The sequence below is a fragment of the Portunus trituberculatus genome, chromosome 10, assembly GCF_017591435.1.
Source record: "Portunus trituberculatus isolate SZX2019 chromosome 10, ASM1759143v1, whole genome shotgun sequence".
Lineage (NCBI taxonomy): Eukaryota > Metazoa > Arthropoda > Malacostraca > Decapoda > Portunidae > Portunus > Portunus trituberculatus.
The window spans coordinates 7783178-7798430 of record NC_059264.1 but is presented as its reverse complement, the minus strand read 5'-3'; the positions used below and the strand labels follow the sequence as shown (position 1 = coordinate 7798430).

General features: G+C 41.1%; 1 non-coding gene across 1 annotated transcript; it reads right to left on the bottom strand.

The window, feature by feature from the left end:
• Positions 1–3297: 3297 nt before the first annotated feature.
• Positions 3298–3489, bottom strand: LOC123502223. The gene has a single exon (XR_006673822.1). It is a non-coding gene; the product is annotated as a U2 spliceosomal RNA (small nuclear RNA).
• Positions 3490–15253: the final 11764 nt, after the last annotated feature.

Sequence of the window (15253 nt, the reverse complement as noted above, 5' to 3'; positions counted from 1 at the left end):
TGGTGTTTTGTGTAGTGGCTGCTGGCGTTTTTGAGTTTTGGTGTTGTTGTGCAGTGCGTTTGTTTGGGCATCTGAATGAAACGGCTGTGTGTTCCCCAGAGCAGTTGATGCATTTGAGGGTTGTCGCCTGGCAGTTCCTGTAGTCATGTCCTTTTGTGGCACATTTAGAGCATATTTTGTCTGTCTCCTTGCATTGATTTGTACGATGGGTGAACTGGTAACATTTATAACATTGAGTGACGGGGCGATATTCTTCAATATTTATGTTGTATGATGGGATGATCTGTGAGAATAATAATAATAATAATAATAATAATAATAATACTTTATTGCTCTTACAGAGAATTTGTCTTGTGCTTGTCAGAGTATAAAGAAAAATTGTAAAAGTAGAAAGACTACCAAAGCTATCAATTACATCTATTCATCTCCAATCACGAACTACCCAAAACATAAAAACATAAATATAAAACATTAAAAACATTGCTGATATCCTTCTGAGCCGCCTGCCATTACAACTGTTGATTCACATTCATTATCCTAATACTAGATGGAACAAATGACTCCCTATACCGAGATGTTCGGCCTTGCACTGACCTTCACCTTCTGCCAGATGGTAACAATTCGTAACATAAGTGCAGAGGGTGACTGGGAATCATTATTATGATATTGCTTCTCTGTACAACCGCTCGTTTATACAGGTCCAACAGTGGCTTTGTATTTTTTACTTTTAATCGGCTACATTTCTTTATTATCTTGTCTAGTTTACCTTTAGATTCCAAAGTACTATTTCCATACCAACAGCATATAGAAAATGAAAAAACTGATTGTAGTATACTGCTGTAGAACAAATCCAGTATTTTATTACTAACATTTAACTTGCATAGTTTTTAACAAAAAACATTCTTGAATTTGCCTTCTTATATATTTTATCTATGTGGGAAGAAAAATTGAGTTTATTGTCTATAAGGAAGAAGAGCTTGATGCCAGTGTCTTTTGTGTGTTTTGCTTGTTGTCGTGATTGTAACTTAATTTTTATCATGTGTACTTTTGGAATGGTGCGTATGTCGTCGATCTTTGTTATTTTTTCCTTCTATCTCTGTACGCAGGTCTTCGTTGGTCATTTTCAAAAGGTAGTCGTCTACACGTCGGGCAAGTAAGGTCCTAGCAGATATTTGCTCCTGAGACTCTACGAGCTCGATGCCGATGTGTTTTAGTTTTTGGGTAGCCTCAGGTGTGGTGTGCATGTCGCGGTCTACATCGCTAGCTACGCCAACGATGATATAGGGACCAGATCTAAATCATATTGTGTGGGGAACTTGAGTCCGTGAGAAATAGGCATTGCTTTAGGTCAGGGAGAAAGGTGGTAGTCACGATTCGGTACCTTAGTGTCCGATCAGGGGAGCGTATAAAGATAATTTTATCTCACACAATTGGCACATATGACACACATAACAAAACAACCTAGAAATGACAGGCAGGTATATATGACTTCCTACATTATTTCCGCACCCCAGTCCTGCTACACTCAACACACCAATACACTCACAAAACGATATGAAAGTGTTGTATGCAAACCAAAGCGTTATACATGTTGTCTTCATCATTCCCTCTGAATATTAATCCAGCAATATACTCGATAGTCATATAAGACAGATTATGCCCTAATCCTTTTACATCAAGAAATAGCTGCTGCTGCAGTATCAGGTACGCAGGTCTGACGAGGGACCAGCTCAGTATGGCTGCGCCTAGGACATCAAAATCCTTCTCGTCGTTCAACCCGTTACATCAACACACCAGTGTTTCAAAATAAGAAGAATCACTCCCACAAATATACCTAATCCCAAGGAGTTAGTTCTGCAAGTATTCCATTATACATATAGTCTATGTAAATCGGTCCAGCGTGACCTACATGGCACATACACTGAACCAGGAATGTCGACAAAAATACACTCAAGTGACATGGCACTATTAAAAACATCATTCTAGCCTGGAAGATTCATTTGTGTCATTTAACAAGTATTTATCTGTTTCAGCGTAAACTTCAAAAAGTGTGAAGGAGCAGACTGATGAAAATCAATGAATACTACTGGCACATGCACATAACAGTGCAACAATGCTGCTGCATGATCATTCCCCTATCAGTAACCGGAGCATCCTGCTATAAAACGACTCATGCACAGGCATCCTTGTGATATCCCTAGAATGCAACACATGCCCACGACAGGAACAAACGATCTGGCTGGGGCTTCTTCGATCGTGTCTTCCAATACACCGACTTAATACACACACTGATATGTCTTTCATGTCTTACCAGTTGATTGTTTTGTAAGCCTGGTGAGGAATGATATTTTGGATCAATTGAATAGTATTGTATTTTGGCAAAAACGATGGATAGGAACGCTCTCCCCCACCCCCCGTCACATCAGTTCTCTCATATATATGGCATTTTCAATAGTCACCGACATGCTCTGCTCGCAAGGCATATGTAAGAAAAATGCGCCCAGGATATATCAAGCCGATTTCCCGACACAAGTCTCCACATACTAATGGATCCCTAAAACTCTCCCACACACTAATATGAAGATTAAAAGCGCATTTCAATGGAGACTACTGATCCTAGTGTTCCAACGCATTAGAACTGACCAATCATTCCCTTTAGTTACTGATCAATGGTCATTCATTAGTCAGCAATCAGAAATAAGGCAATACTGAACACACTGGAAAAGCAAGTTGCAGCAGAGCAGATGGAAGAAGGCCTTTGTAAATTTAGCAAAGGTCACTGAGTTACCGTGGCCTCATCCAAACCACGAAAGGAAAGTTTAAGTTGTAGAGAAAGGGAAAAGAAGAAAAAGAAAAAAAATGACGTGGGGTCGAGCGACAGCCTTCATCTGGCGCTTTTATGAGGGAAAAGGAACTCGCGACGGCAGTGATAATACTTTCACTGATTGATATAAATACATCCGGAGTGCACAAGTCATGCCCGCAAGTTATGCCTTAATTCGAGCCAATTTTGTAAGTACAACATATATTAAATATCAATTACACAATTAACTTAAAAGAACAATCGAGTCAATCCACGGCTAAGGTATTACAATTTTCTTACTTTTTTTCTTCCATGCCCGTAAATTATGCTTTAATTCGACCCAATTTAGTATGTGCAACTGAAGAATATAGGTAATGTATATTAATCACACAATTTATTCTTAAACAATCCAATCAATCCACGGCTAAGGATATTTATAACTAGCATGCACAAATTTAAATTAATTCCCGATGTGTTTATTATTATTTCCCCGAAGGGAGTGGACCGATCCCGGATTTACTGCAATACCGGGCCGATCCGCGGCAAAGGTGGAGCAAGCCCTAGCACTTCGCCATAATTCAAAAATCAGATTAATATCGTAGATCCATCATGGGGATCGTATCAGATATTAAGCTGATAAGAACAGATACTACACTTTGATCTTAGCCAAAAGGCCGAGAAGCGATACCGTTCAAAGTGACGCCGCCACCCCTACCACTGCTACCTATATGCCCATACCAAACGCCCAACACACATGCTCCCCTATGTTTACACTACTCAGTAACACAATACACACACCAAACTACTCCCTCATAATTTTATTTACTAATACATTCAAAAGTCAAAAGTTACGTTTATCAACAGCACAGTCTTCCACAGCTTCCTAAACTCTGCACCACCACCACTACTAACACCTTTGTCAGGTGGAGCACCACCGAGCACACAGGTGAACACTCATCCTTGTCTCATCAGCATTACTGCTACCACCATGTCCTGCATCCACTACATCAGTGGTGTGCACTGTTCTAAGTAGTATAGCTTTCTTTTCCTGTTGTAAACCTCTTTACACATCCCATGACAGCCTTGTGCGCACCACCATCCACCTCGCACCTGCACTCGTCACTCGCTATATCCAGACACCAATATTGGTTTAGACACATGGGCCAGCCTGTTTCGGCCACTGGCGAGCCCTCCTTCAATACAAGAACACACTACAGAGCTCAGAATGTATCAAAGAAATATTTCTGGCTTGTTCAGAGACAATTTACTAGTGCAGCAAGAAAATCAAGGGAGAGTAACGAGAGAAAACGGTCAAAACGAGCGGTAACAGAATTGTTTTTATGCATTGCTCACATTCTCGCAGCCATTTCCAACAATACTCTCTTAATGGTTGTTGTTGTTTAGATTTACCATCCCTTGTGGTGAGGGATGGAGTGGGCCTTTAAGCCTTTGGGTGGCGGCCCACAAATGGTGTCTAATATGTGGCAGAGCCACAGCTAGCCTAAATGACAAGACTGCCCTGAGGCAGAACCACAGCTAAAGGAAATCTACAAGTCTCGACAATCGCAATATGGGCATAAGCCATAAGCATTAGGCTATCAACACTTTGGTATGCAACTAGATGGTCGTATTTACTGAACAACGTGGATTTTACATTGCTTCATTGCTTTTATTTAAGTTATTTATCATTTGTCTATTTATTTATTCATTTATTGTTTACCACGATAAACTGTTTGCTTAGAGTACATGAAAAAAAAAGAACATCATTCACAGTCTTCGCCAATTTTTTTTATTGATTGAACACAAAGGCAATTAAGTCAGTAGCATTTAATAAGAACAAGATAAGAGTGACAAAATTGACTTGTAAATTTCATTCTAGACGGGCTAGAGAATAGTACATGGTATTAAAGCCATTTCGTGGTGCTTAGGGACACCAACCCCTCGCCTGGGACATATGGGAAAAAGGAGCTGTCTGGCCTGCCTTTTAAACCACAGTAGAACCATGAACCTCAATTAACTGACCAAGCCTGTGGTCTGACCCCTGCATGGTCAACAGGGCTGGTCAGTGGTCACTGTATGATGACAGGTCAAGCATGCACTGCATTGCTGCCATTATTATTATTATTATTATTATTATTATTATTATTATTATTATTATTATTATTACTACTACTACTACTACTACTACTACTACTGTCAGCATTATCATTATCATTATATTATTATTGTAAATACTTATAATGTCCAATATACCATTTACAATATGAATTTTCACACACACACACACACACACACACACACACACACACACACACAGAGAGAGAGAGAGAGAGAGAGAGAGAGAGAGAGAGAGAGAGAGAGAGAGAGAGAGAGAGAGTGTGGGGAAGGGGAGATCTGTGGCATATATAGAGCAAAGATACGAAATAGAAAAAAAAAAATAAAGAAAAAACAAATGAATTGGACACAGGACAGGCGGCAGCAGGGCAGGGCAGGGCAGAGCAGGACAAGCTAAGGCAGGGAGGGATGGAGCAGAAAGGACTAGCCGTGGTCTCTGATGACAGGACACACACACACACACACACACACACACACACACACACACACACGGCCAGGTAGCTCAGTGGTTAGAGCGCTGGCTTCACAAGCCATATGACCGGGGTTCGATTCCCCGGCCAGGTGGAGATATTTGTGTGTGTCTCCTTTCACGTGTAGCCCTGTTCACCTCGCAGTGAGTAGGTACGGGATGTAAATCGAGGAGTTGTGACCTTGTTGTCCCTGTGTGTGGTGTGTGCCTGGTCTCAGGCCTATCCCAAGATCGGAAATATTGAGCTCTGAGCTCGTTCCGTAGGGTAACGTCTGGCTGTCTCGTCAGAGACTGCAGCAGATCAAACAGTGAATTACACACTCTCATACCAGTCATGACTATGAACATATCTTCTGTGGCGATTTTAATGCTCATACTCTTACTATGTCTGATGGAGTCAATGTTCTTGATGGAGATGATCATGTCCCTAATGATATGCCTTTTTCAAGATTAAGTGATTATAGCATTACTGAAAATAGAGATAACCAGGACTTAACTCCAGACAGAAACTCTTATGGTAAAAAAATGGTGGAAATTTGTAGAAACAACCAGGCCCATATACATATTTAACGGTAGATTAGGGGAGGACTGTAACGTAGGGCAATTCACGATGACGTTTAATACTGGCATAAATCATACCGATAGAATTATTTTTACTTATGTTAAACGAGGAACCCCGCTACATTGCATTAGATGTTTAACTAAGGCATACTGACAACTTTTTTTTTTCTCTCTTTTCTACCTGTTATTATACGAGGGAAATCGCTTATATCTGAATTGTTGATTTTTTTAGCTCTCGTTTCTTAAGTTTGTGAAGATAATTACGGTTCAAGAACTCATAGTGTGCAATGCTGAATGAATGTCTTATACTTTACAATCAGTGACCGGTCTTGGTTAAGGAAGAACAACACAACATGTGTGAGTTGCGTGAGAGCGCTTCCTTGTCACTCATTCTCTGCTCTCTCTTGCATATTGTACCTACGAGCACAATTCCTCCTCAGCTTACGGCACACGGCACCACAGCACTTTATGTTCAGCGAGTGCGCTTGCTGTCCTGCGCTGCCGCCACACCCACGTGCTTCGCTTCCATTACGTAGCCGAACTAGCCTTAATCGACATCAGGTCTGCTTATCAATACTAAGCAAAGTCTGAATTCAGCGATCAATGTATGTGTGTGTGTGTGTGTGTGTCCCATGTCAGTCCAAAACTAGGGAATTCCCAACGTCATACTCGCTTGACTCCACTTCTTCAATGTGTACTCCGAGATACTGATGAATTCGCGAACCAATAGTTATGACCAATACACAGTCGATCTTCTTTTCTATCAGTACTGCAACAACAGTGGAGTTAAGGCTGTTTGGTGTCTGGTATCTCTCACTTGTGACCGCAGCGTTGCGCCTCTTCCATCTTGGTTACTGTGCTCCTTAACTTGCTAACTGTACGATTTCATTCTTTGACTGATCTTAACCTCCTATGTTGTCCATCTCACTAATGCCACTCTAAACCAGTAGCTTCACTTATTCATCTCTTTCACTGATAAACTCTGGAATTGTCTGCTTCTGCTTCTCCTTTTCCTGTAGCTTGGAGCTGTTTCAATACAAGTGTCCAATATCTATGACATTAAAGCAATCTATGTTAAGAACTTCTCTTTTATCTATTTATTTATCTATTTGTTTTCTGCCTGGTGACAAGTTAACAAAATTTTAAAAAATTTATATTTTCTTTTATTTCTCCTTATTTTCTCCTTGCGTCTTTGGTTTTGCCTCCATCACTTACGAAAATAATAATAATAGTAATAAGAACAGAAAAGAAATGTCAGCTTCGACATAAGGGACAACAGGAACAAGTCTGCTGCAGTATAACATTGTTTGCTCTCCCTTTGTGTTCCACCTGCCATCGAACCCAGCTGCAAGATTTATGGCCACAAATATAAGCGACCTACAAATATTTTCCCACTTCTGCGTCAGACAGCAACGGCCAGGGGGTACAGTAGGCTACCAGACCATTGAGTGCTTCGTTCTCTATTCAGCGTGAGCCTCGCCCGCCAAGGATGCAGACCAGCGCATGTAATAAGAATTTGTGTTCGAACGCGTGACCAGACCCCCAAAGATCCCCGCAACAACTGAGGTATTGATATTTTAGTGTCTGGAGTAATGCCGGTTGCCCGTCAAACTGAATCCTCTAGCATTTTCGTGATACTTTGACTGTTTTCGCTTCACCAGGCTTTGCTGGACGTTATTCCTGTTTTCAAGAATGTTATCGTGATTCTGTGTAGTAATTAGACTCGATATAAATTATGTTTTGTGGTTTTAGTTGGAAAAACTGTAACAACAACAATTTGTAATGTTTGCCAAGATGTTTTTATGATTCTAGTTTAACGGATTCCAACCGAAATGTTATATGTGTTCAAGGATGTTTTCATGTTTTTATAAGTGTGTGTGTGTGTGTGTGTGTGTGTGTGTGTGTGTGTGTGTGTGTGTGTGTGTGTGCACGCTGGAAAAAGATGTTTTCTCTACTGTTAAGGCACTGGCAATAAGAAAACACAAGGTTAGTGTTCCGAAACGATTTGCTTTCTTAATACGACTATTTCCAAGGGCCACAGAGACGATTAACCAGATTATCAAGAGTGTGTCTCTTCTCTTGATGATGTTGACATACTGCTATTCTATTATTAAAACCACTAAAAAAAAAAAACAGCAATAAAGACCTGTGTCACTTCAACTATAGTCTTATGAAAGTAGAGTGGAGATGGAGTGCAGACTACCTTTACCTGAGGAGCGAAGGGCCAGGAAGCAAGGCCCGCCCCAGCTTGAGCAATATCTTAGCGTGTATGGATTCATGGTTATTGCATGTCAGCTCTGTCAACCGGGAGAAGCGTGGCTCTGTGTGTGTGACAGAGGGTCTGTGTGCTTATACTAAGTGAGGCGTGTCGCTCGTGTGTGTGTGTGTGTGTGTGTGTGTGTGTGTGTGTGTGTGTGTGTGTGTGTGTGTGTGTGTTATTCACCACGGTCGTCTGCTGGTCACCCAGCCAGTCTTTCCCTTGCGGAAAGAGCTCAGAGCTCGTAGTGACCGATCATCGGGTAGGACTGAGACCACACCACACTCCACACACCGGGAAAGCGAGGCCACAACCCCTCGAGTTTCATCCCGTACCTATTTACTGCTAGGTACACATTGAGAGGCTTGCCCATTTGCCTCGCCTCTTTCCGGGACTCGAATCCGGACCCTCTCGATTGTGAGTCGAGCGTGCTAACCACTACACTACGCGTGTGTGTGTGTGTGTGTGTGTGTGTGTGTGTGTGTGTGTGTGTGTGTGTGTGTAATATCCAACCATTGCTAAAATCACATTTTAAATATTTTGTCGTCTAATGTTGTTGGGAAACTTCCATGATTCTATATATAGCTTAACAAGATCTTTACATTTTTCCCTCTATAAATTTTCAATGGTGTTTTTATAATTGTAATGGTAGCCTGGTGGGATTTATAGGGATATAAAAGTCTTGAAAATGTTCTCATGATTCTTATGAGAGAGAGAGAGAGAGAGAGAGAGAGAGAGAGAGAGAGAGAGAGAATCATTTCACTGACTCATCTGAAAATTATTTTATTCAGATTAAGCAAACTATAGCAGAAGTTACTGCAACTTTTAATGGTGTTATAACTTTCCAAGCAATGAATTAACAGGATTTCTGTACTATCACTGGAAAATGTACAACGAAAATCAGAATAATCATATTAATGGCTTTAGAAAATAGTCCGTAGTAGAAAAATTTTTCCATATACGGGCACGACCATGATATAATAGACCATTGCTTACTTGTACGGCGGTCAGAAGCTGTGTCCTGCTTCGCCGCCATGATGAATCGCAGCCAGCTCAGATTGGAAGGTGTGAACAGCGTTCAGTCGCGAGGAGAGGAGTGCGAGGTGGCGGCGAGAGAATAGCAAAGAATCGTGGTTAGGGTTCACCAAGGCGTCAAAGCTGGACACAACTTTTGAACCTAGACTATTGACTATATTGAGGAGAGGAGTCCTTGAGTCTGTGCCTGCTATCCCACAAGTCACTGACCTCCATGTGACGGGCTGTCCCTTGCCGTAGCGTGCCAGTGGTGGGGAGCTCTTGGTATGTAAGACTTATGGAGAGGAATTATTGAGTTTGTGCCTACCGCCTAACTGCAAGTGACATTCATTTCATAGGCTATGACACGCTGGCCAACCAAACATGGCGTAACATTAGGGTTGGGAATTCTTGGTAAGGCCCCTTCACACGATTAATGGAGAGTTGTGTCATGAAGACGAGCAGAAATAAAACATCATCCTTGCTCCAGTAGGTCGGTCATTTTTACAACACATTACTAACTGAACCACGCTCGTCTGTGAAACTCCTTCCCTCTCTCACCGCGATCATTTTCAAGGACTACAGAGACGATAAGACGAATTCTAAAGAGTATTTTCCTATTGACAATGCAGATAACTTGTTAAGATTAGAATTACAGAAACACCCTTATAAACCTTAGTCACTTCAACTAGATCCCTTTGTAAATATTGAAGTGTTTCGGAATACGGGTCTTACGCGACAGGTGCCTGCCCATCACACCACACCACACTGCACCATACCATGCATAGCCGGCATCCGCCCGCTGCTCGTATGGCAACCAAAGACCCTTCAAGGTAAGTTATTGTTGTCGTATGTTCTACATCTGTGAATTATTGGTCTGTATCCTTACAACCTCCATCACTGCTTTGCCTTACAGCTGGGAATTCTCCAGGAAAATTGTTGTCCATCGTGGAACATCATGCATACACACAACTCTCTCTCTCTCTCTCTCTCTCTCTCTCTCTCTTATAATTTCCATTAAAACTTATTAAAGATATAAACCACCCCTAAAATCCTTAATTACCTTTGAAAACTCTAATGACTTCAATTGAAACTTATTAGAGTTATAAAGTCCTTGTTAAATGACCCTTAGAATCATGAGAACAGACTTGAAAACCATAACAACTTCTATTAAAGCCTATCCTTGTTAAAGCATCCCAATGACTTAAAAAAAAGCGTATGCAAAGAAATTAAGACATAAAACGCAGGAAAAGAAAGAATGTGTCTCTGAAACTGTTTGGAAGCAGTGAGTGAAGCGCTAATAACAACAGCCATGATTTCACACCACCACGCATCTCTCAGCGAGTCAGGTAGTCAGATCGCCTCGTGTCTACCTGATACCTGGCTTTGGAAGTGCTTTGCTTTCATCGCGACTATTTGCAGAGGTCACAGAGACGATTAACTGTGATTTTTGAAGCGTTCCTCCGGCTGATAATGTTAAAATCTTGTTAATCTGTCACTGGTACTGTAAAGAACATCCCTAGAAATCTGTCACTTTACTTAGACGGTCTTGAAAGTAATGGAAGTGCGGCGCAGACGTGTCTGAGAATATGTTCCTCTGTCCGCCTCGGTGGTACTCCCTGCAAGTGTTCCAGTGGGCAGAACATTACTTATCGCCTCCCGGTGATCACCCAAACTTTCACTCCACTGATCTTTTCAACCGGTAGTCTCGTTCAGTTTATTTTATCCTGCCTCCGTGGTCGTCAGCGCAAGCCTCGTATCACGCTGGGTTTATGAGGCAGCTTCTTCCACCCCGCCGCCTCCACCAATTGTCTGCATTGAGGTGTGGTACAAGGCAGCTATGCCATATACACCCCACTGGCTCAGTGACCTCTTATTCCAGTCTGCTCCAGGTATTGGTGTTTCCATTAGGCGGAGTTGTGCTTTTTGTGGTTCAAGCGTCTCTTGCTCAATTTTTATTTGCGTCTCAAATATCTAGGTTCTTTGTGCTTGTCGTGATTCTCTCTCTCTCTCTCTCTCTCTCTCTCTCGTTTTTTTAACTTTGATATTTGGTGATTATTTTGTCCGTAGTGTTTTTACTTGACCAGCGTTTTTTTTTTATCATATTTTATTTAAAGAATATTGTTTTCAATATATAGTATTTATTGCCATTTACTATTTACCATGTATATGTGGAATGTATCTTGTATTTTTGTTATCGGTATCTATTTACTCAACGATTAACCAATTAATCAATGGATCTATATATCTGTATCTCTCTACCTTTCTAAAACATCTGTCTGTCAATTTGCCTGCCAATCTATCAATCACTTGGTTGATCTACTGTTTCACTGTTTGATCTGCTGCAGTCTCTGACGAGACAGCCAGACGTTACCCTACGGAACGAGCTCAGAGCTCATTATTTCCGATCTTCGGATAAGCCTGAGACCAGGCACACACCACACACCGAGACAACAAGGTCACAACTCCTCGATTTACATCCCGTACCTACTCACTGCTAGGTGAACAGGGGCTACACGTGAAAGGAGACACACCCAAGTATCTCCACCCGGCCGGGGAATCGAACCCCGGTCCTCTGGCTTGTGAAACCAGCGCTCTAACCACTGAGCTACCGGTCGTGTATGTATGTACAATAGGAATGTATGTTACTATGTATGTATGTAACATGTCTCTAACAGTCTTTGTTTGTACTCCTTCAGGCAATCTTCTCCCGTGTGTATGTAGTGCATCATCGCTCCGCCGTTCACAATCCAGGTGACACCCAAATGGAAGGGGCTGCTGCAGCTCCTCTTCACGTGCTCGGCAACTCACGATTGGAAAGTGACCTCAAACACTGCACGGTCAGTAAAGTTATGACATTATCTCTCTCTCTCTCTCTCTCTCTCTCTCTCTCTCTCTCTCTCTCTCTCTCTCTGATATTGTCATGCTAAATCTATTCAAAATTATGTATGACATTCGAGATAAATTCAGAATATTCAAATATGGAATCGCTTTGGGCGGAGCGTAACAATATTGTGTTCGTGACACGCGAAATGAAAACCATTGGCGGCGTTTTCAGACTCGCTAATGGAATATGTGATGCTGAGGCCCGAGGTGGTCTGTGTGGGGATATTTACACGTATTTTTTGATGTGTTGATTTTGATACACATGTGGCAGCGATGCAGGAAGTGTTGTGGGTTCATACGGTGCCAACTTGTCTTTTCTGTCTACCTGTCATACTCACTGTCTTTCTTTCTTTCTGTCTGCTTGTCTGTCCTATTTCCTCACTGTCTAGCTATCCGTCTATCTATTCTAGTTGTCTGTCTTATTGTCCGTATAGCTGTTTGTTTGACTCTCTTTCTGGCTGTTTGTCTTACCTGTTTTCTATCAGCAGCAGCAACACCACCACCACCACCATCATTACTACTACTACTACTACTACTTTTACTACTACCACTACTACTTTTACTACTACCACTACCACTACTACTACTACTGCCCCTACCACTATCACTATCACTACTGCTACTGCTACTACTACTACTACTACTACTACTACTACCACTATCTATTACTACTACTACTACTACTACTACTACCACTATCACTACTACTACTACTACTACTACTACTACTACTACTACTACTACCTACCACCACCAGCACCACCAATCTGGCTTTTTCTTAACAGCCTTGAGTAGCTCCTGTCACTAATCCATTAACAGTGGATCGTAATATTTGAATGAACTAAGCTTGTACATAATTCGTAGAGCGTATACAAAGACATTTTTTTTCCTTTTTTTTTTTTTTTTTCGCACCGCGGCTATAAAACGACTCCTTGGTACTGTTGCAGCTTAGCAGAGTAGTGTGATCCATGGGGGTAGAGGAGAGATTTACGTGGCTCTATCTTAATTATGGTGATTCATGGAAGTATGGGAGAAGAGCAAGGAGAAAGGCCATGCCATCTATAGTGCCTCGACAGACGAAGATTAATGGGAGAGAAAGACTACCATGCTCTCTATACCACCATCACCACCACCACCACTATCATCACTATCACTACCACCGCTGCTACTACTACTACTACTATTACTACTAATACTACTACTACTACTACTGCCACTACTACTACTACTACTACTACTACTACTACTACTACTACTACTACTACTACTACTGGACTACTACTACTACTACTGGACTACTACTACTACTACTACTACTACTACTACTACTACTACTACTACTACTACTACTACTACTACTGGACTACTACTACTACTACTACTACTACTACTACTACTACTACTACTACTACTACTACTACTACTACTACTGGACTACTACTACCGGACTACTACTACTACTACTACTACTACTACTACTACTACTACTACTACTACTACTACTACTACTACTGCTACTACTACTACTACTACTACTACTACTACTACTACTACTACTACTACTACTACTACTGGACTACTACTGGACTACTACTACTACTACTACTACTACTACTACTGCTGCTACTACTACTACTACTACTACTACTACTGCTACTACTACTACTGCTACTACTGCTACTACTACTGCTGCTACTACTGCTACTACTGCTACTACTACTACTACTGGTACTACTACTACTACTACTACTACTACTACTACTACTGCTACTACTACTACTGCTACTGCTACTACTACTGCTACTACTACTACTACTACTACTACTACTACTACTACTACTACTACTACTACTACTGCTACTACTACTACTGCTGCTACTACTGCTACTGCTGCTGCTACTACTACTACTGCTGCTGCTACTGCTGCTGCTACTACTACTGCTACTGCTGCTGCTGCTGCTACTGCTACTGCTACTGCTGCTGCTTTACTACTGCTACTACTGCTGCTACTACTACTACTACTACCAACCCCACCATGACTACTACTACTGCTACTACTACTACTATTACTGCTATTTCTACTACTTCTACTACTACTCACCACCACCACCACCACTACTACTACTACTACTACTACTACTACTACCACTACTACTTACTACTACCTTCTACTACTACTACTGACAATACCACCACTTCTACTAGTATTTCTACTACTAATACTATTATTTCTGCATCTCTGCTTCCACTTCTCCTCCTCCTCCTCCTCCTCCTCCTACCACTCCTACTACTACTTCTACTACTACTACTACTACTACTACTACTACTACTACTACTACTACTACTACTACTCCGAATTCAATTATGTACTCTAAGAATAATTTACACCAAACAGTAAAAAAACATATTTGCAGAAAACGAACCTTGCAAGGGCTAACTCGGCCATTTGTCTTGAAGTGAAGGCACTTTAATTGTTTGGACAGTCTGAGTAACGATAATTTCTCTCCGACAGTCCCTCAGTAATTCCCAGTAACAGCAATTCCTCGGCACTCGCCCTCTTACTGCCGGGGTGAAGGAACAAGGTTAATTATCATATTTAAGTAGTTTAATTATATCGTGGAATGTGTTGTTTTATTTATTTATTTTTTTATTTACTTTCCTTCTGTTCATGTATTGCATTTTATTTTCGTTGTTACAGTTTGGTCATTCAAAATTTATCACTCCACTCCATCTTTTTATTATACTCGTTCTGCACAATCGCATGTTGTTTTTCATTCTATACATTTGCACTTTCATTGTCGCTGTCCACCTTGATAATGTTTGTACTATATATCATGAATTTCCAATATTTTAACATTCTTCGTTTTTTATTCTCTTCCTCCTATACAACCACAAAGTTGTAGTAGTAATAGTAGTACTTAGCTTATTTATGTTTATGTAACACGCTTTGAATACATAACAAAATCAACAGCATAGTTGGACAGGTAAACCTACAGAGTTTGGTATTACTGCAGAGTTTCACCACAATCAGCTACGTGTTTTTTACCCACTTCAAGAGATAGAGCTCCTGATTACGAGTAATTTGAACCCCATATATACTAGGTGCAATCTTTTTGAATGGCGACAGATTTTTTTTTTTAAATTTAAG